This window comes from Hemitrygon akajei, chromosome 11 (genome assembly GCF_048418815.1).
Source record: "Hemitrygon akajei chromosome 11, sHemAka1.3, whole genome shotgun sequence".
NCBI lineage: Eukaryota > Metazoa > Chordata > Chondrichthyes > Myliobatiformes > Dasyatidae > Hemitrygon > Hemitrygon akajei.
In genome coordinates this window covers 36639079-36661965 of record NC_133134.1, presented here as the reverse complement: position 1 = coordinate 36661965, position 22887 = coordinate 36639079, and the positions used below count along the sequence as shown (strand labels likewise).

At 40.5% G+C, this 22887-nt stretch overlaps 2 protein-coding genes across 5 annotated transcripts in view; one reads left to right on the top strand and one right to left on the bottom strand.

Annotated features, from left to right (window-relative positions):
- LOC140735485 (protein cholesin-like) overlaps nt 1-22887 on the top strand; it is a 397591-nt gene that overhangs the window by 84498 nt on the left and 290206 nt on the right. The window lies entirely within an intron of this gene.
- The window catches only part of gper1 (G protein-coupled estrogen receptor 1), a 62371-nt gene that overhangs the window by 32198 nt on the left and 7286 nt on the right, over nt 1-22887 (bottom strand). For 2 of the 3 annotated variants that reach the window (XR_012100756.1, XM_073060623.1), the window contains exon 1: nt 4662-4853. The exons of the other annotated variant lie outside the window; for it this stretch is intronic. The gene's annotated coding sequence lies outside the window, so the exon portion shown is untranslated. Of the gene's footprint in view, nt 1-4661; nt 4854-22887 lie in introns of those variants that run through there. 3 annotated transcript variants of the gene reach the window in all.

The window sequence follows — 22887 nt, the reverse complement described above, 5'->3', positions numbered from 1 at the left end:
GATAAAATTGAATCAAGTTGCTTACTGTGTGCAGCCACCCCCAACATTTGATAATTAGGCATGAAGACTTATTTTCTACTGTGGTTTGAATTCCCAAGTTTATTTTTATCTTTTATGTCTACTCCATTGGAAATCTACAATAACCGCAAGTGTGCATTTTCTTTATGACAGTGCAGTGTCTGCAAAATTTGATGCTTAACTTACAATTTGTATGAGAGCAACAGAACTGCAGTGTGCCATTAAGCTTTCTTAATTTGGCATTAAACAGGGAAAGTGCACAAAATGTTCTGGTACATCCAAATTTTGCTTCATTGAAGGATGTATACAGGACAAAACTGGTCAAATTCAACCTCTAGTTTGGGAAATGACTCATTTACTTTTGTGATCATCCTGACCTGCCTCACCACACATTTTATTCATTCATAGTATATGGATGTCATCAGAAAGCCCAGCATTTATTAACCATTGCTAACTGCCTTGGCCTGGGGTGAATTTTCCAACCCATTTCCTTGATAAGTACATTGCTGTTGGTCCGGAGGAGTCACACCAGACCAGGATGGCAGAAGCCTACCTTTAAGAACATTAGCAAACTAATTTGGTGTGTATGATAATCTATTTTGGATATCTGTGCTTATCCTTCCTGGTGCAAATTCCAGATTTAAGTAATTGAATTTTAATTCCTCTGCTTCCATGGTGGGATTTTAAACTTGAATTTCTGGGCCATTGGTCTACACCTCCATGTTATTGGTCCACTGACATAGCCACTGCTATGTTTTCCCATCTTCCGCCATCTGATCTTGTAGGGAGATTAACAAAATTAAGATGTATTTATAATACTGTTAAATATTATGTTTTAAAGCATGAAAAAGGCCATTTGGTCCACCACATCCACCCTGACTATCCATCTGTATTGGTCCCATCACCCAGCCCTTAGCCTGTAGCTTTCTATGCCTGGGCAATTCAAGCACTTATCTAGATAGTACTTAAATGCTGTCAGTGCCTCTACCTCTGCTGCTTTCTCTGATGGTGTATTCTCAATACTCAAAGCTCTCTAGGTGTAAAAGGCCCCTCTCAGATCCACTCTAAATCTCTGACTCTTTACCTAAAGCTATGTCCTCTATTTTTATCTCTAATGTGGGGAAATGCTTTCTGCAGTCTCTCCTATATGCAGTCTATCTTACCAAGGTCCCTCATGATTTTATATACCTCAGTTGTGTCCTCTTTTAACTTCCTCATTCCACAGAGAACAGATCCAGCCTCTCCAATTTGTCCTCATTTAAAAAAAAATATTTCTCCACTTTAGGTAACATCCTGGTGAATCGTATCTGCACCCTCTCTAGCAGGTATCCCATCTTTCTTACAGTATGGTGATCAGAACTGCAAATAATACTCCACCTGGGGTCTGACTAAAGCATATATGTCAAACTCAAGGCCCGCGGGCCAAATCCGGCCCGCGGTGGAATTATCTTTGGCCCCCGAGATAATATCTAATTACTTTTAAAGCTGACCCCAGTAATCGAAGCGCCTGTGGCGTATGATATGGCTAATGCTGAGTTTATTCAGGTACCAGGTTTTCAGGGTTTTTAGTGTTTATTCGGCAGTCTTCTTCATAAGAAACGGAATTTGTAAAGTGAAACACTTTGTAGTTATAGCAGAGACTGAGACACATGAGAGCAGGCTGAAAAAACGGAGGCAACGAAAGCTGCATTCGCACGCGTCCGACTGATCCGGCCTGCATGAAGCTGCATTTTGCTCAATCCGGCCCGTGATCTAAAATGAGTTTGACACCCCTGGACTAAAGAGCATAAACTCCCGACTTGTGTATTGAACACCCTGATTAATCATGTCCAGTACCTCATAAGCCGCCTTCACCATACTATTTACCTGCACTGCCACTTTCAAGTCTCTCATTAAACATAATGTTTGCCTTATAACCTGAAAATTATAGTCAATATTTGTAATGTAATAACATTACAACACGTCTATTCAACTTTGTGCATTGCGACGCCAGTAAGTAAAAGAAAAACTTCACTTAAAGTATTGTCATTTGTCACTTGACATCTTTTGTGTGACCTGCTGTTGGAGGTTGTAGCATGTGGTTCTGGCCTCTTTTGGTCATACTTTTCTGGAGTTGCTGGTTAATACAGCAGGTAGTAGTTGAAGTCTGATTCCAGAGCCCTGGCATAAAGGTCTAGCACGACATGGGGGTACAGCATGGAAGATGCTATACTACTAGATGGGATGATAAAATATGACCTTTGCCACTTAGACATAATGGTGCTTCAAAGAATATTTATCTGCATGTTAGCATTATTTAGAGTTAATTTTTTTTACTGGAAAGTGCCACAGAATTTGGTAATTCTGGCTGGTGTTTGTCTTGCCTTCAAACTTTTCTCCCATCCTACGCAAATATGTATTAACCACACCCATTGGAAAGTGGACAATTTCCTTGATAAATGGATTATTCCTAGACTATCAGTCATTTCCCCCCATCTCTTATTTTAATGATAAGCAACAAGTGAAATTAAGAAAGCAATATTTAAGAAAAATGTGCTGTTTTTCCCCTACAGTACAGGAAATTAATCGTTTGCTTCTGGAGACTACTAGAAATTATGGAGAATTAGAAACCCTTGATGTAGGTTGTGTGTTCTATAAACTGTTCCACATTTGTCTCAAACTCAGTAATTGTTTGTCACCATTTCCTCTTCATCTACCAGCAAGCAATTCTGCTATCACATGAGAATAGAGGCTGTTCTAGTCATTCATAATGCTTAGCTGCATTATAGCAACAACACTTCAAATATATCACATTGGCTGTTGAATGTTTTGGAAGACCTGAAGTTATGAGTCATGGTAACAAGAACTTTACCCTGTGATGGGAATGTAGTTGTGTTTTTGGATAGGTAAGCATGTTCCTTTTCCCCGCCGTTTTACATTGCTTTAATTCTTACCTGCTACAAGGTGTAGAAAATGCCCTACGACTGACCTGTTTGTCTCATGGACATGAGCAAGACAAGGACATAAGTGAGGCAAGAATTGAATCAGTACCTCATGCCATTTTGAGGCAACCATCAACAATATTGTGCCAATGAGAGACTTGACTGTGGCAGTGCAGGTAAATAATATGGTTATGAAGGCATATGACTTACTGGGTATGATTAATCAGGGCATTCAGTATGTGAGTAGAGAGTTCATCCTCTTCGTTAGACTTCAGGTGGAGTCCTACCTGTAGTACCGATCCCCATGCTGTAGGAAAGATGTGATACCTGTTGGAGAGGGTGTGGGCAAGATTCACCAGGATGTTGCCAGGAGTGAAGAATTTGCTTCTTTTAATGAGGACAAATTTGAGAGGCTGGGTCTGTTATGTGTGGAATGAGGAAGTTAAAAGGGGGGCACAACTGCGGTATATAAAAATATGACAGACTACAATAAGGTAGATTGCAGAAAGTCTGTCTTGTGATTTATCTGTATTAGTGCTGAAATTTAAATTGGTGCTGCAGAGCTGTATATTGTAGAAAATGGTTCAACAGCTTCCCCCCCCCCCCCCCCACATGCTTTTTGGCTATCAACAGCAAGGGTTCTGTCACTTTGAGGACATTCCAATCTCAGTTGTAGTTTCTTAATGTGCAGAATCCTGTTCACCCACGATCCTGGGTTTGCCCCTGGAAAAGCAACACCTTGATGTTTGAAATATGCTTCAACCTTTGCATATCTTTACAAGCCTTTCCACTCCATCTTTGTACTCTTAATTCCAAATTCTGTATTCCTTGCCCTCTTGAGAATCCACCTATTATTTTGTCATTGGTGAAAATGCTTTCAGCTTCTTAGACTCTGAGCCTGAAATCCCCTTTCACTGGCCTCTGTGTTTGGCTGTCTACCACATTCTATCTCTTTGACTATGAAATGGGTTTTAGAGGAAAGCTGGTCAACTTTTGTGGCTTTGTGAATTTTTTAATGTTTGAAACCTGCTTCTGTAAACCTTCTCCAGGTTTCTTGATTCCTTTGGAAGACTGCAGAAATTGAACGTGAGAATTCATTTCAGCACTGGGGAACAATTAATCCCAGTGAAACCTACCAGATTAAGGCGGATGCTCAGTAGCTGCAGAAAGGGAGTTTTTTAGTTGTTGGATGTGATCTATGAATAATTGATAGAGACATTTATCAAGTATAACTGCATAGGTCTTGAAGACGTGTGAGCTTTAGGCTGGACTGTCCCCTGTTTACTGAGGGTCCCTTGGGGTTCTTAATAATTTATTATCTACTGGCGATGACAGGAAAACATTTGTAATGCTACCTACCGCGACTTACTTAAGGAAAAGGATAACACTTCTTGAATGTTAATTACCCGCCTTGCTTTGACACCTCTGATTTAATGTCCATACAATGCTCCCGCAATCCACCCGAGGGAGCACAGAGTTTATTAAACCGCGAACACCCGTACATTCAGTGACTGAAAGAAAGCTCTGCCACGGTGTGAGAGGTTGGGGTGGGGATGTGGGGCGAAATAGCAAAGAAAAATCTACAAAGCCCGATTAGCGTTCTGCTCCGGAAATAACATGAGCTTGTATACATTTATCCCAAGCACAGCCTTTATAAACCCGACCGTAATCATACTTCCAAACACTGGGGCTGTATTGTCCATTGAATTTTAGCACACCTACCAGTAACATCGCTGCAGAATTGGATGCTTCTGGGCGCAGACTGCACGGCAGACCAACCTTTTCAATGGTACCTGTTAATTCAGCCTCCCGATCGCAGTATTCCCCTGAAGAAACGGCTCGGCAGTGAAGGGTCAGTACCTTTGTCTTCCCTCCGAAACTCCAGTTTGTGTTTTATTCTGATCTCCTCCACGCTGTGCGGAGATCGGGGCGCAAATGAAGGTTACTGGATCAAAGCTAACGCCACCTGCCGTGCAGTAACTGAGATCCAGCCGGGAGAGAGGGGGCGAATCAAATAAACCGGGAGTTCAGTTGGGCAATCCCTCTGTACGGCAGTGGCGAGGCTATCGCGGCGTGCTGCATCCGTAGCACCGAGGGGTCAAAGGAAAAGTCGCTGCCCTTTCAAGCGGACCATTCCGAATTTATTCAAATAATTCCTATGAATAAATTTTCCCAAGCGAATGGTATTGTTTTCAGGGAATATCCTCTGAAGAAGGAGAAGTTATTTCCAGACTTGAATCAAAAGCAGCTGTAAGTTTTTCCTTTGAGTAGTGGTAGACTGCTTATGCTGGACTTCTGATAGGATTCTCGGTACCATCCTGAATACTCCTCCACTTCGAGCAGCGTTTTCATTCAAAACACTAACAATTCCTTCCCCCCGTGAAAGCTGTTCCACTCCAGCAAATTGTTTATTGCAGTCTTTTAGGAGGCTAGACCTTGTCCAGTAACAATGCTTGGAATATAGAGTACGCGTTTCAGGAGTCCTAATCTTCCTGTTCTAAGTTTGTGGAACGAGCTTCCAGTAGAAGTGGTAGAGGCAGGTTCGGTATTGTCGTTTAAGGTAAAATTGGATAGGTATACGGACAGGAAAGGAATGGAGGGATATTGGCTGAGTGCAGGTCGGTGGGACTAGGTGAGAGTAAGCGTTCGGCACGGGCTAGAAGGGCCGAGATGGCCTGTTTCCGTGCTGTAGTTATATGGTTATACGTATAAGTAAGTGTGTGTTTGTGACATAGGGTAGTCAGTGTCCAAACGGAGGCACCAATAGGAACAACATAGCTTCTCAACAAAGCTGATTGAGTATGGCTAGGGTCTCAACAGTGGGGTGTTGAACTGGAGATAATACTGTACTTAGCTCTTATCCGTTTAATGCGTTCTGAATGATTTCACAGAGTGGCTGTACCTCTCCAGTGTCTGCTGTATGTACTCTACGCCACTAGAGCAGGAGTCACAATTTCCTGTGGTGAAGAACTTCATGCTGAGTCTGATGCCTTGATTTTCGCGTCTCTTTTGTGCAGTTGACTAAAGACATTGAAGGAGTTCACCATTCCCTTCGCCAGTGTCTGCTAAGAACCCTTCAAAGATGTTCCAGTGATGGTGAACTTGGGGACCGTTGCTTTTCAGCTCCTGCAGACTGGAAGTTGGCAGGTTGTCTGTGAGGAAGTGCCTTTGATTTTCGATTTTCACTGATTTTACACGGTATCTTTGCAGTCCCTTGCACCAGGCTGCAGTCTAACAGATGCCTGTACTTGGACACTGACTACCCAGTGTGACTCATGCGTGCGCGCGCACACACTACGGCAGGAATACCTAGATGGACAAAATGACTTATGAAAACTGTGAAACAGCTTAAATAGCCTCTGCTTGTTCTTGTACTGTATTCATTAGGGTAGCAAAGGCTTATAATGGAGAATGCAGGGCAGGAAAAGACCTGCATTTGTATAGCACCTTTCATTCCCTCAGAAAAGCCTAAATGAAGGATAGTAATGTAATGCAGGGAAACACAATGATTAATATGTCCATAGGAAAACCCCACAGATAACATTGATATTACCCAGATGTTGGCTGAAGGATTAATATTTGTCAGGACACCAAGAATAATTGCCTTCTCTTCTTTGAAAAACATCATGATTATTTTATACATATGAAGGTTTAGTTTTCTGTCTCATTCTAATGCTAGTACTGGGGATAGTGTAACAGTGTTTGGTGCAGCAAGGAAGTGCCTGCTTAATGCTCTGGAGTGAAGGTGCAATCTGACATTCTGAGAGTGCAATGCAATGAATCAAGTTGGTAGCAAGTTGTACTGTGATCTGAGTTTTGTTTGCAGCCTGTGTGATGACAAATGCTAATGGTCCCTTCTTGTTCTTTTTATTACTTAGTAGTCAAAACACCGTCGTCATTGTAAATATCCCCCTCTTTCTTAGAAAAAAAAAGAACTGGATGGAAAAGGGAAGGGGTAGAAGCTGATATTGTAAAGAAGCTATGAAACTATCATTTGACTCTTGACTGCATTTTTCCACTGATGCTTCCTGCCCTAAATTTTTACAGCAATTTTGCTTTTGTTTAACAATAAGCCAAGATCTGTAAATTAATGAATACTGTATATAGTGCAGATCAATATAGTCTTGTTGCATGCTTATGTAGTAGGTTTGCTGGGATGAATGGACTGCTTCCCCTATTTTTATATTCTAATCTGGATTTATGTGATGAATCAAATTAATAAAATCAAATCATCTAGCAATACTACTATTTTGCAATCTGTAAGGCTCTCTTATGCACAAATACCTGCCAAGTTTCCTTCCATGTAACAGTCACTACTCATAACACTTTGAGATATCCCGAGGCCAGGAAAGTGCCGTAGAAGCAGGCAAACATTGGTGGAAGTGGCAAGAGTAATTGATGGTTTCAGTGCAGTTTTACTCAAATCATGCTTATATCATCTGACTGTTGCAAACACCATCTAGTACTGACAAAAGAACATTGTTGATCTAAGAAAATTAACTTTGAGAAATGAGCAGCAGAGAAACGAGGGCATTTGACCCATGAGTTCTATCCTGCTGTTTATACGTTCCTCTTTCAGTCTAACGCTATCAACATAACTGCCTATCCCTTTCTTCTTATGGTATTGATCTAATTGTCACTTTTATACATCAATGGTATTCTCCTCTACATTGTATGCATTCAATTGTAACTTTTAAACTGTTTTGCAATCTTGAAGTTTTGAAGTCATTTCTGCATTAGATAAATGATCCAGGATATTTTTCATGTAAGTGAGAAAATATGTAAACCAACTTTCTGCTAGGTGTGTTCCTAAGGAGTTAGTCTGGCAAGAAATGCACATGTAATCATCACCCATTTATTATCCTTATGGGCCTTGTAAACAGTTCCGTTGTCTCATTAATCAAGCTTTCACCTGGAGACCCAAATTTAGTGTATTGAAGGTAATGCCTGTATTTGTCATTGAAAAAGTGTGTTTAGCTTTGAAGAAAGACATACAGTGCCTATAAAAAGTATTCACTGCCCCCTTAGAAGTTTTCATGTTTTATAATTATACAACAGTGAATCACAGTGGATTTTAGTTGGCTTTTTTGACACTGATCAACAGTAAAAGACTTTCTGTGTCAAAGTGAAAACAGGTCTCTACGAAGTGAGTTAAATCAGTTACAAATATAAAACACAAAATAATTGATTGCATAAGTATTCATCCCTTTAATATGGCACACCAAATCATCACTTGGTGCAGCCAATTGATTTTAGAAGTCATAATTAGTTAAATGGAGATTTGTGTGCAGTCAAGGTGTTTCAATTGATTGTAGTAAAAATACACCTGTATCTGGAAGGTTCAACTGCTGGTGAGTCAGTATACTGGCAACAACTACACCATGAAGACAAAAGAACACTCCAAGCAACTCTGCAAAAAGGTTATTGAAAAGCACAAGTTAGGAGATGGATACAAGATAATTTCCAAGTCATTGAATATCCCTTGGAGTACTGTTGGTCAATCATCAAGAAATGGAAAGAATATGACACAGCTGTAAATCAGCCTAGAGCAGTTCTCAAAAACTGAGTGACCATGCAAGAAGACCTATGACAACATTGAAGGAGTTATAAGCTTCAGAGGCTGAGACGGGAGAGACTGCACATACATCTATTGCCCAGGTGCTTCACCAGTCACAGCTTTATGGGAGAGAGGCAAAGAGAATGTCAATGTTGAAAAAAAAAAACTATTGAAATCTTAGCTAGAGTTTGCCAGTAAGTGGGAGACTCTGAACTCAGCTGAAAGAAGGTTCTATGGTCTAATGAAACCAAAATTGTACTTTTTGCCCATCAAACTAAATGCTACGTTTGGAGTCAGCTGAACACTACACATCATCAAAAACGCACCCTCCCTACCTTGAAGCATGGTGGTGGCTGCATCATACTGTGGGGATACTTCACTGCAGCATGCAGTACCTCTTGTGGAGGTAGAGGACAAAATGAATGCAGCAAAATACAGGAAAATCCTGGAGGAAAACCTGATGTACTCTGCAAGTACTCTGCCAGTAACTTGGGAGAAGGTTTGTCTTCCAGCAAGACAATGACCCCAAGCATAAAGCCAAAGCTACACAGGAATGGCTTAAAAACAACAAAGTTAATGTCCTGGAGTGGCCAAATCAGAGTCCAGACCTCAATCCAATTGAGAATTTATGGCTGGATTTGAAAAGGACTGTTTACTAGTGATCCCCATGCAATCTGACATCTTGAGCAGTTTTGTAAAGAAGAATGGGAAAAATTGCAGTGTCCAGATGTGCAAAGCTGGTAGAGACCTGTTCACACAGACTCAAGGCTATAATTGCTGCCAAAGGTACATCAACTAAATACTGACTTGAAGGTGGTCAAAATAATTATGCAATCTATTATTTTGTGCTTTATATTTGTAATTAATTTAGATCACTTTGTTGAGATTTGGTTTCAATTAAACACAAAAGAGTCTTTTTTTTGTTGATGTGTCAAAAAAGCCAAATTAAATTCACTGTGATTCAATGTTATAAAACTTTAAAACATGAAAACTTCCAAGGGGGATGAATACTTTTTATAAACACTATATTCAATATCAAGAAGATCTGGCCTGAGAAAATCAGAAACCAAGACTTGCTTTCATCTTGCAATAAGGAATCAATCTCAGTTTGTGTGAAAAGAAGACGATGGAGATGGCTGGGCCGTGTAATGAGAATACTAAATGATCAACTAGCAGAGTAGCATTAAGGTGGACCCCACAGGGAAAGCAAAGTAGGGGCAGGCCCAAAATGATGTGGTGAAGATATGTGGAAGCAGAACTGAAAGAAGTAGGCATGAACTGGGTAACAGCGAGCAGCAGAGCGAAAGACCAGCAGAAATGGAAGACCCTTGTGGAGGCCCCATGTTCCACCTAGGCACTAAGGCTTCAGAAGATGACATATTCAAGATCCCACTATATTGTATCCCAGTAGACAATTCAAAATGGTGAATAGAACAGTGGTTCTTTATCATATAGATGACAAGGTGAATAACACTGTGTTTCAGTAGTATGGAACCTTGGTTGGACTCACTTGGTTGGCAGCACATCTCAGGAATGACAGGCAAAGGGGGATAAAGCTGCTTCACCAGAAGGGGACGGGGACTGGGACATATAAGATTGTACAAGGTTGGGTTTTATTTTGTGAATGTGGGCTATTGCAGATGATCTAATTGAGCTCATCTCAAAAACATTCAGTAAATGACACAGAAGATCATCGTCTTCTGATTTGAGACTGAGGAGACATAATCTCAAAATCTGACACCTTACAACATTGAACATTTCCTAAAGGTGTTTACAAGATCAGTTGGGAGTTTTCAGTACTGAATGATACAAGGATATGTATATGGAACAATGGCTAGTGAAAGTAAGCAAGATCATATTGTTACACTGTGCATTGAGGAAGAACGAAGTAAAGCAATAACAGAATTCAGAGTAAGGTGTAAAAGATGCAGAAAAAGTGCAGTGCAGGTAAACAATAAGGAGCAAGATCATAATGAGGTAGACTGTCGGGGTCGAGAGTCAATCTTATCATACTAGGGAACGATTCAAGAAGTCTTAAACAGCAGGGTCGAAACTGTCCTTGAGCCTGGTGGTACTTGCTTTAGACTTTTGTATCTGCTCGCTGATGGAACAGTGGAGAAGAGAGAATGTCTGGGGTAGTGGAGTGTTTGATAATGCTGGCTGCTTTACTGATACAGTAAGAATATAGACATAGTCCATGGAGGAGAGGGGATGTTCCTTTCTGTGATGTGGTGAACTGTTCAAAGTGAAAGTAACATTTATTATCAGAGCACATACATGCCACCACATACAACACTGAGATTCCTTTTCTGCGGGCATACTTAGCAAATCTATAGAACAATAACTGTAAACATTAGGAACTGTAAACAAACTGCAAACGCAGAGGTAAATAAATAGCTTCAAGAGCCTGACAGTTGAAGGGTTGTAACTGTTCTTGAACCTGGTGATGTGAGTCCTGAGGCACCTGTAACTTCTACCTGATGGCAGCAGTGAGAAAAGAGCATGTCCTGGGGTGGTGAGGATCTCTGATGGTGGATGCTGCTTTTTTATAGCAATGTTTCATGTACATGCGCTCAGCGGTTGGGAGAGCTTTACCTGTGTTGTACTGGGCTGAGTCCACTATTTTTTGTAGGATTTTCTGTCCAGAGGTATTGATGTTTGTGCTGATATCACGTGCAATGATGTGCCAGTTCCTGATTGGAGAGCACTGAGCATGCACGGGGTTTGCCAGAATGTTTCAGCATACGGTGGGTTTAAGATGTGTTTGTTTATTTCTGCAAGTAAAAGTTCTCTAATTCTTCCAGAATATGATTCTTAATTGTTAACCCACGGTACGTTTAAATAGAAGTAACTTAACATGGTGTCAGAAGTGCCTTTGGAAGAATAATACGGGAGAATTGAGAATCGAAGATAATCAAAAGAAAAGAAGAAAAAAATTTGAATGGTAATCGGTGAAATAGAAGGTTTACAACCTCCACAAAAACTGCAGCTGACTGGGAATGTAGCTGAGAATTGGAGGATATTCAAGCAACAGTTTGAAATATATTTATCGGCCATCGGAGCTGATAGAAAAGCGGACAAAACCAAAGCTGCAATCCTGCTCCACGTAATCGGAAATGACGCAGTAGAGGTATACAATAATTTTGTCTTTGAAGATGGAGATAATTTCAATTTAAAGTCGATAATGGACAGATTTGAAGTATTTTGTATACCTAAGCGTAATTTAACGTATGAGCAATACAAATTCTTCACGTGCACAGAGGGCTACTGAAACAATTGATCAGTATGTGACTGAGTTAAGAAAGCATAGTAGAACGTGTGAGTTTGGATTGCTCACAGACTCTCTCATTAAAGATAGACTGGTTTGTGGCATTCGGGATAATGCTCTGAGAGAACGGATTTTGCGTGAGCAAGATTTAAATTTTGAACAAGCTTTTGTGCTCTGCAAAGCTTCTGAGACTGTAATGTCGCAGGCTGAAGAGCTTTTTTGTTGAAAACTGCAATGTAAATGCTGTAAAAGAAAAAAGCGCGAATATATCAGGAAATATAATAATACGTCGACAAAACCGACCGTGAACAAGGCGGCATTTGAAAAAAAGTCATGTGATTGCTGTGCATGGGAACATCGCCCAAATCAGTGTTTCGCATATGGCAAGCTTTGCTACAACTGTGGTAAGGTTAATAATTTTTCACGCTGTTGTAGAAGTGGAAAGAAGGAAAATGAAATTAAACAACTAAATGCAGTAATTGAAGATGAACGTGAGGAATTTTATATGGATGCGCTTTATGAAAATGCTGACATGAAGAATATAAAAGCAGTAGCTCCAGTGTCTAAGACGACCAAACAGGAGGCAATTGATGTGAAAAAGTAACGTCAGGAAGAGGTTGTTTCAATGCAAGCGATAATGAAAGAGGCACTGAGAGAATATGAGATTCAGTCTAATCACCGTCTAGAGTGAGAACGCTCACAGTGGGCACAGTATAAGCAAGAAGTGAAAGCACAAGTGAAGGAATTGAGAAGTTTTATTGAAATGATGAAGTCTCAGCATAAAAAAGAGATTACACATTAATGAATGAATTAGATGAAGAAAAGAAGATTTACATTTCATTACAAATGGAAGTGGAAGGAATTAGGAAAGATACAGTCAAAACAGAAGCAGGGAAGCAGATTGCTGAGGAGGATAGTGTGAACTGCTTACCTGAAATTCCAGATTCTGACCAGGAGACATGAGAGTATACCAGAACGTTTAGTTGAGCTACATGAAGAAAAGCTTAAAGCAGAGAAGAAGAAGAAAAAGAAGAAGCACAAGAAGGGTCATGGCACAGATAGCGAAGAGCCAACTTCAGAGTTGCAGTTAGCTGATATAGATTTGCTTATTGGTTAATGTTGTATTTGTTTTTCTTTTTAAGGAAAAGAAGATGTGATTCTTCAGAGATTCAGTTAACGGATGCAGATGAGACAAAATATGTAAATAATAACAAGATCTGTGTGTACCCCTTAGAAAGTCTACTCATGTTCTAAATCCAAAGAGAGACTGATAGAGACTTGTTGAATTATGTATTTGTTTTGATTCACTTTGTTAATTATTTTTTTTTAAGAAAGGGAAGATGTGATATCACGTGCAGTGATGTGCCAGTTCCTGATTGGAGAGCACTGAGCATGCACAGGGTTTGCCAGAATGTTTCAGCATGTGGCGCATTTAAGATGTGTTTGTTTATTACTGTAAATAAAGGTTCTCTAATTCTTCCAGAATATGATTCTTAATTGTTAACCCACGGTACGTTTAAATAGAAGTAACATAACAGTGTTCACATACCAGGCTGTAATATAACCAGTCAGCACTCTTTCCATCACACATCTATAGAACTTTGCCAAGGTTTTCAATGACATGCCAGACCTCCACAGACTCCCGAAGAATTAGAGGCACTGTTGTGCTTTCTTCACAATAATATTTATATGATGGGTCCAGGACAGGTCCTCTGAAATAGTGACACCCAGGAATTTAAAGTTACTACTCTCTCCACCTCTGATACTCTGATGATTCCTGGCTCATGGACCTCTGGTTTTGCTCTCCTGAAGTCTACTTTTTGATGTTGAGTGAGAAGTTGTGGTTATTACACTACTCAGCCAAGTTTTCAATCTCCCTCCTGTATGCTGATTCATCAACCCCTTTGATACAGCCCACAACAATGGTGTCGTCAGCAAACTTGTATATAGTGTTGGAGCTGTACTTAGCCACACAGTCATAAGCATGAAACGAGTGGAACGGAGGCTAAGCACACATCCCTGTGGTGCTCCTGTGCTGATGGAGAATGTGGAGGAGATGTTTTTGCCGATCTGAGCTGACTGGGGTCTACGAGTGAGGAAATCCAGGATCCAATTGCACTAGGGGGTATTGAGGCCCAGGTCTTGGAGTTTACTGATTAGCTTTGAGCAGATGATGGTGTTAAATGCCGAGTTGTAATTGATAAATACTTCTGTATGGATCTTTGCTGTCTAGATGTTCAGAGAGCTGTGTTGATAGCTCTATGCAGTTTATTGCGATCACCTGCAGAGCAGTTGCCATGCTTGGCTGTTATACTTCCAGATGGGATATCTTCTATGAACATCATTTTAAAAGTTGATGAGGTTCAATGGGAACATGCAAAGTTTTTTTTAGCCTCTTGAGGAAGTAGAGATATTGGTTTCTTGGCCAAGACATCTACATGGTTAGTGCAGGACAGTCTATTTTGATTTTCATGCTCAGGAACATGAAGTTCTCAAACTTCTCAACCTTAACACCATTAATGTAGCAAGAACATGTGCATCATCCCCTTCTTGAGGTCAATGAGCAGCTCTTCTGACTTTTTGATAATGAAGGAAAGGCTGTTGTCATAACAGCATGTCACTAAGTTCTCTATCTCCTTCTTGTACTCTGAATGCCCCACTACAGTGGTGCCATTTACAAAGTTATAGATGGAGTGACAATAGAATCTGGCCAGGTAGTGATGAGTGGACAGGGAGTAGAGCAAGGAGCTGAGGACACAGCTTTGTGGAGCACGGGTGCTGAGAATAATCATGGCAGAAGTAATGCTGCCTATCCTTACTGATTGTGGTCTATTGGTTAGGGAGTCAAGCATCCAGTTGCAAAAGGGAGGTGTTAGTTCCTACGGTCCAGATTTTGGTGATGAATTTGAAGCCGGATCTGCAGTCAATAATTTATATATTTATTAGGGATGTAGTGAAGAACAGGCCCTTCCAGCTCAATGAACCACATTGCCCAGCAACCTACCTAATTAACACTTGCCTAATTGCAGGACAATTTACAATGGCCAATGCTAACCTGTGCATCTTTGGACCGTGGGAGGAAACCCACGCAGTTCATGGGACAGTGTGCAAATTGAACTCCATATTGCGGAAAGCTCCGAGCTCTAATAGCATCACACTAGCAATTACGCTATGAGGTGCACAATGAACGATAATCTAATATAGCTATCTTTATTGTCCAGATGCTCCAGATATGAGTGTAAGGTCAAGGAGATGGTATCTGCCACAGACCTGTTTTGGTAGTAGGCAAACTGCGCAGTGGATCAAGGTTGCCTTGAAGACTGGAATTAATGTGTGTAATGAACAATCTCTCAAAGCATTTCTGTTGTTGGTGGAGTTCAGAGTCACTGAGTGGTAGTCATTAAGGTGCATTTCTTTATTTTTGTTAGTTACCAGGATGAAAATGGTCTTCTTAAAGCAGGTGGAAACCACAGACTGAAGCAGGGAGAGGTTAAAAATGTCTGCAAATATCCCTGTCAGCTGATTGGCACAGGATACTGTTCAGGCTAGATGAGTTTTGCATGTTCACCCTCCTGAAGACTGATCGTACGTCTGTATTGGAGGCTATTGGAGTAGGTGGTGATATACCGATCCCCTTCTATTCAAAACAGAGAGAGTCAGTACTGAAATCCACAACAGAAAACTTTTTTGTTAGTTAGCTAAGGCACAGTAGTAGATGCTGTGGCGTGTGTAAACATAGCTGATGGTATCAATGATTCACCCAAGGGAATGGTTTTTGATACAGAGAAATGTAGCTAAAATCATTCAAACCTCTAATCCAGGCCAGAAAGGATTTTTGAATGAATCGTTCTATTCAGAAAATGCTGCATTGGCCAAGTTTTTCAGTGGATATTATGGAAGAAATTATTGTAATGGACAACTTTATGGTTCATGAGTGAAACTTCTTTCAATGGATTACTTTGAAAAACATCAAATAAAATGACTATCAAGCTCATTGAAGATCATGAGCTATTGATAGTTGAAGAGGACTCATGTTGGCTAGGTTACCAACTTCATTCAGCCTCTGACTTTCCTTTGTAAAGGGCCTTTAGAGTGTTCCTTTAGTGCAGTGGAATTAGGGAGTGGATAATGAACCAAGCACCGATGTTGGATTTGAACTCACTGCCAGATCTGAAGCCAAAAATAAAGTTGGAAAATGTCAGACAAAGATGAAAAAATGTATTTTGTTCCATTTGGGCATGAATGTGGTAACAAAATGGGTGCTTTGTAAAATTTGTATATCCAGGTAAAAAGTTGTTGACAGGTGAGAGATGCAACTAGTTGATGCACTGACTCACATCTCCAGCAGCCTGGTTTATTTCTGATCTCCTGAGCTGCTTGTGTAGAGTTTGCACAATTTTCCTGTGATTCTGTTTTATACCTGCATCCTAAAGACAATTGTACAATAAAATGCCCCTGGTGTGTTGGGGAATGATTGAATCTTGGGGCTGTTGAGTGAAGTGTGTGGAGAATGAAAAATGATGGACAGCCAAAGGGCCAGTTTCTGTGCTGTGTGATTCTGTACCGAGGCTTAGTTCCTGAATCCATATTTAATTTATTTCTCAGATGCCACTTCAGGAGCAAAAAAAAACTCTGTGAAAGGATCTAGGTATTAATTTGGCATCATGGATCTGAATAGATCTGTCGTAGGATGAGGATGGTCATGGGGAATCCACAGCTGGGGTTTAATTTTGGTTCCCACTCTGGGGAAGAACCTGTGAAGTAAGTCAGAGGCTGAATGAAGTTGGTAGCCTAGCCAGCATCAGTCCTCTTTAATTATCAATAGCTAATAATCTTCAATTAGCCTGATAGCCATTTTATTTGATGTTTTTCAAAGTAATCCATTGAAAGAAGCTTCACTCATGAACCATAAAGTTATGTAAATACCATAAAATAGTTATGTAAATATTATTCTGCTTCATTTTCTTCTTGGAAAGTTTACATCAGCAAATTGAAAACAGGGTTTCTAGCACTTACACTGACTTCCCAGAAATTATCCTTCGGGCAATATGATTTTCTTTACTGGTGTGTGCAGATCCTTAAATATTTTGAACTTTACATTACCAATGGTACAGTAAATTCTGCTGTTTTTTTAAATTTCATATGAAAACATTTTTAATTTTGGGTCAATTTGCATTAAGGTGGAAACATCAGCACATGAATCAGAGACAGACTGTTAAAATGCTTGTCAATAATTCAAAACACATCCATTTTAGAGGCTAAGGCTGGAATTTGAGCCTAAAATTTGGTAGGGGAATTGGTGGGTCGATGGTAGCAGTTGGGGAATTTACTGTCATAATTATAAGAACAACTTAGAACAACATCATGACTCTTGGAATAGCAGAGAAAAGATGCCTTCCCTAGAATTTCTTGTTGGCATTTCTAGTATTGTGGCAAGTGCACTGTAATCTCACTCATTAATCCCAGACTGCTTTGGCAGTACATTCGAACCCTGCGATTTCTAACTCTGAGCAGGACAAACACAGCAGGCGTATGGGAACATATTGATTCCAGGTCTTCTCTGAGCCACACACTACCCTGCCCTCACAGAATGATGAATAATATAGCATGTGAGGAGCCACTCATCTTCTGGCTGTTTGTGCCTCCTCTTTAAATAAGCTTTCAGATTATTCCCACTCTCTTCCCTTTTTTCCACTGCATTGTATTCCCCCTTAAAGTTTTTATTCAGCCTTGTGGATTTGGTTATTGCTTCAGTGTTGCAAGTTAAAATTATACTGCATATATACTGACATTGTGAGATTATGGAGTCTTTGAAGAAGAAAATGTCACTTTCTCAAGGAAAAATGAGTATGAGCAGAAATAAATGCATTGTAATTAATATGTTAGTGCTGCTTACTCCAACCAAACAAAATTACTCTCTTTGCTAGTTTCCTTCCTGCACTTGGATTGTATCCGACCCTTTATTTTCCCTTTCTTGACATCTTTCCATTTTAGGAGTATGGGGCAGTCATCCCTGCTGTTATGATCATGCCAACTCCCCTGCCTATTTTGACTTTGCTTCATCTCACCCACCTTCTTGTATTGGTTCCATTCCACGTCCCCTTCTCTTCGTCACCTATGTTCTAATGATGAGACTTTCCATGCCAATGTCTTTGTGATGTCTTCCTTTACCTTTAATGTGGGTGACTGGGCTCTTAAACACATCTCCATCACTCCTGTTCTTATTTCCTTTTCCTTCCAGATGGAGCAATGTTAAGGTCCCCACCTACAACCATCATCTGCCATAATTTCCACCAACTTCAATAGGATCCTACCACCTGCATTTCTTCCCCTCCTGTCCGCTTTCTCCTTTCAACTTTCCATAGGGACTGTTCCCGCTGCAATTTCTTGGATTGTTCTTCTATCTCTACCAACCACTCTCCTTTCTTCTGCTCTGCATTCAATACCTGCCCTTTTACCTCTTCCCACTGCGAATATAAAGCAACAAGTCAATTGCAACAGTGTTAGGGTTTGGAGGGGAATAGTGGTAATTTTGAATGTCTTGGGCTGAGGGTCTGGGTTCTCTTTATGGATCTTAAAGTCAACTGCAAGCCCAAATCACGTGCCTTCCTCTATAACTGTGATGCAGTGCTTTCAGAATCCAGTTGCCGGACTTACATTGTCTGACTTGCATTGGATTAAAATTGTGTTCATTTGTGACTTGATGGAGGAATTGAGGATTCCCGACTGGGCCTCGTGGTACAAAAAGACAGCTGAGGGAACTGCAAGACAACATCTTATTTTTGGAAAGTTTTTATAGATGAAAGTTGCCTTAATTTTGTTTTTAACTAAAAAGAGAAAAGGAAAATTTGAGTAAGTTGGTTTGAGATCCTGTTTTATTGACCTTGTGTGTTCCTAAGTGTATTTTCATGTGTTGACTTGCTTGGCTTTGGTTGAAGATTTTGAATATTTCCCACAGGCCTTCCCAGATCCCTCTGTTCCTCAGCTTTCCACTGGGCAAGTTATTCTTGCTGCTTTACTGCTGAGATATCATTCTGTTTCAAGATAATTTCTTAATAAAATCATTTAATTATTATCATGTTTTTAGTTTTATCTGCTTATTATTTCATAAAAAAAATAAATGTGTTTGTAATGGTATGTTTTGGGCAGGTTAACAGTGAAAGATTGGGGCCCATACTTAGTGGATCATTGGCAAGGTTATGTACTTTGGATTATTTATAGAAGACAAAGGAATAAGTAAATTTTATGCAGTGAGAAATATGAACTGGAAAATGTTGTCCGGAAGTGTCATGGTTGCAGATTTGAGAATAAGTTTCAAGTAAGAACTGAGCACAAGCTGAAAATGTGGGTGGGGGTAAAATCTGAAGGTCAAAGGAAAAGAGCAGAAGAGATAAAGTAGTTCGTCCTTTTAAAGAGCTAGCATGATTCACCAAATGGCTTCCCCGGGTCGTGGTTTTCCCTAAGTAGACTGTTTACAGCACCTGATTTTTGAAGCCAAGACCACTTAATACTGGTGTCCACAAATTGCATTCTCAGTCCCTACTCTATTCACTGTACACTGATGACTGCATGGGCAGATTCTGCTGTAATTCTATCTACAATTTTGCAGATGATACCATCGTTGTGGGCCAAATATTAAATAATGATGCGTCGAGTAAAGGACGGAGATAAGAGAGCCTAGAGACATGGTGTCATGACAATAATGACACAGCAGAACAAAAGAGCTGGTTATTGACCATTGAAGAGGACCATTCACACACTCCTATTAACATCAATGGTGTTGAGGTCAAGAAAGTTGAGAGATGAGAGTTTCAAGCTCGGAGGAGTGAACATCATTTATAGCCTGTGCTGGTCCAGCCACGTTGGCGCTGCAGCCAGGAAAGCTCACTGGCACCTCTGCTTCCTCAGGAGATTAAAGAAAGTTGGAATTTCAACTTTGACCTTCACCAATTTTTGTTGATACACCACAGAAAGCATCCTATCCAATTGCATTAGCTTTTAGTATGGCAACTGCTCTGCCTGCGACTGCAAGAAACTGCGGAGTTGCAGATGCAGCCTAGCACATCACAGAAACCAGCTTCTGTCTACACTTCTCACTGTCTCGATAACGCAGCCAGCATAATCAGAAAACCCACCAAGCTCCGATATGCTCTCTTCTCCCCCTCTCACTGAGCAGAAAACTTTTAAAAACTGAAAGCACGTACCTCAAGGCTCAAGGATAGCTTTTAATCTGCCAATGCAAGATGATTGGATGGTTCCCAAAAATGATAAGATGGACTCTTGACCTCACAATTTATCTCTGCAATTGACCTGCAACTTATTGTCTGTCTCCACTACACTTACTCTGTGAATGTAACATTTTTTTTCTGCATTCTGTTATTGTTTAACCTTGTTCTACCTCAATGCATTGTCTGAGCTGCTGAGTTCTTCCAGCATTTTGTGGTTGTAATGAATTGATCTATCCAAACGGTGTGCAAGGCAATATTTTCACTGTACCTCAGTACATGTGACAATAACAAAACAATTTATAATTTATCAATTTATCATAATGCCAGATGAAATTGCAGGTCAGTATTTATATAACTCCCCTGTTTTAATGTAACGTCATACACATTTGGTGTTTGAAATTACTGCTGTTTTCCCACTTAAAACTTGCAGCTAGATTAGTTCATTAATCCTTGAATTGAAGTTGATGTTTGGAAAATTTCTTTTTCTTTACTGAAAAGATTATGGGATTTTTTTTTTCTGTCCAGGAGGAATTGATTTGAAAGGAGAGAATGCTTGTGAAAAGAACACATGAATTTAGAGAGGAAGGGTAGTGGAAACTGAGTGGAGCATAAATGCCAGCATTATCTGCTACAACTGAGCAACCTATTTTCATTTGTAAATCCTGTAGTGGGGTGGAGATATGTCTCTACCAAAGGAGGTGTAAGGTGCTCCTTCCCTCTGTTAGTCTGCAGGTCACCCTTGGGCAAAGTGCTTTGCCCCTGATCAAGGTCACGTAAAGCATTGGGGGCTGGTGGTGGATGGTCATATGAACAACAGGTGCATATTACAAGTCCTGATTACAGTATGCGACCACTGATGCCTGGTAGACAATCTCTGAAGAGTATTGATCGTGGCTGGGGTCACCCATCTTGTAAATACTCTGCTCAGAAGGCAATGGCAAGCCACTTTTGGAGAAAAATTTGGCAAGATCAATTATGGTCATTGACCATGATCGGCCATGTCATACAACATTGAATTGACTTTATTTCTTACATCCTTCACATACGTGAGGAGTAAAGATCTTTATGTCCTGTCTCCGTCTAAATGTGCAATGTGCAATCATAGTAACTTATAATAATTTCTAATAAATAGTACAGTCAGTGTAACATGGAAATACATTCAGATCAACGTGAGTTAATCAGTCTGATGGCCTGCTGGAAGAAGCTGTCCCGAAGCCTGTTGGTCCTGGCTTTTATGCTGTGGTACTACTTCCTGAATGTTAGCAGTTGCAATAGATTGTAGTTGGGGTGACTTGGGTCCCCAATGATCCTTCAGGCCCTTTTCTCACACCTGTCTTTGTAAATGTCCTGAATCATGGGAAGTTCACAACTGTAAATGCGCTGGGCTGTCCATACCACTCTCTGCCGAATCCTGCAATTAAGGGAGGTACAGTTCCCATACCAGGCAGCAACACACCCAGTCAGGATGCTCTCAGTTGTACCCTTGTAGAAAGTTCTTAGGATTTGGGGGCCTATACCAAACTTCCTCAACCGTCTGAGGTGAAAGAGGTGGTGTTGTGCCTTTTTCACCACACAGCTGGTGTGTACAGACCACGTGAGGCCCTTGGTGATGTGGATGCCAAGGAACTTAAAGCTGTTTGCTCTGTCAACCCAGATCTATTGATGTCAATAGGGGTCAGTCTATCTCCATTCCTCCTATAATCCACAAACAGCTCCTTTGTTTTTGCAACATTGGGAGAGAGGTTGTTTTTTTGACACCTCTGTGTCAGAGAGATGACTTCTTCCCTGTAGGCCACCTCATTGTTATTTGAGATTAGGCCAATCAATGTGGTGTCATTGGCAAATTTAATTAGCAGATTTGAGCTGTGGGAGGTGACACAGTCATGGGTATACAGGGAGTAAAGGAGGGGACTTAGTACACCATTCTGAGGGGCTCCTGTGTTGAGAGTCGGAGGGGTGGACGTGAGGGAGCCCACTCTTATCACCTGCCGGCGATCTGACAGGAAGTCCAGGATCCAGCTGCATAAGGCAGGTACAAGACCAAGGTCTCTGAGCTTCCTGTCGAGCCTGGATGGAATTATGGTGTTGAATGTTGAACTGTAGTCCAAGAACAGCATTCTCACATAAGAATCCTTCTTCGACGCAATAGAAGTGGCTATTTAGTCGTCTGTCGATTGGTTGTGTTGATAGGCGAATTGTAGGGGGTCCAATTTGGGTGGCAGCAAGCTGCAGATGTAGTCCTTCACCAACCTCTCAAAGCATTTGCTTATTGTTGAGGTGAGTGCGACAAGATGGTGATATCCTATAAACTATAGTATCTCCATCTGCTTATGTTCAGAAGAGTCGGCCTTTTGGGACCAAGATGAGGAGAAACAACTTTAGTTCATTTGGTAGTGAAGGTACAAAATTCTTCACCAGAAAGTCTGAGAATTCAGAATTATTACGTAATTTCAAGACTAAGACGGAAAGACCTGACATCTTGGGAAATTAGAGTTATGGATATAATGTAGACAGGTAGGGTTGAAGCTGAGTATGAGCCATGGTTGTAATGCACACTGGAAGTGAGTTGTTTGATGTATTCTTGCTCCTAATTCTGTCCTTGTTGTCATGAACTTGGCTGCATACAGTTCTGTGGTGCAAAAATGGGCTGTGCACTTCATCAGCATTTTCTAATTGTCATGTTATTTATTTAAATGACTGTTGCATTTTAAGAACATTCAAAAGGTTGCTAATTTTAATTTTGAGGTGTTTTCACGTGTTTAGATTTTGTTGCCAAAATGATGGTGGAATTTGTATTCAAGATGTTTTTCTTGACTTTCCTTCTGTTTTTTTTTCCTCCCACATCATCCATTTGTTTGTCCATAATTCTCAGTGGACATGATGAAAATTGTTGAA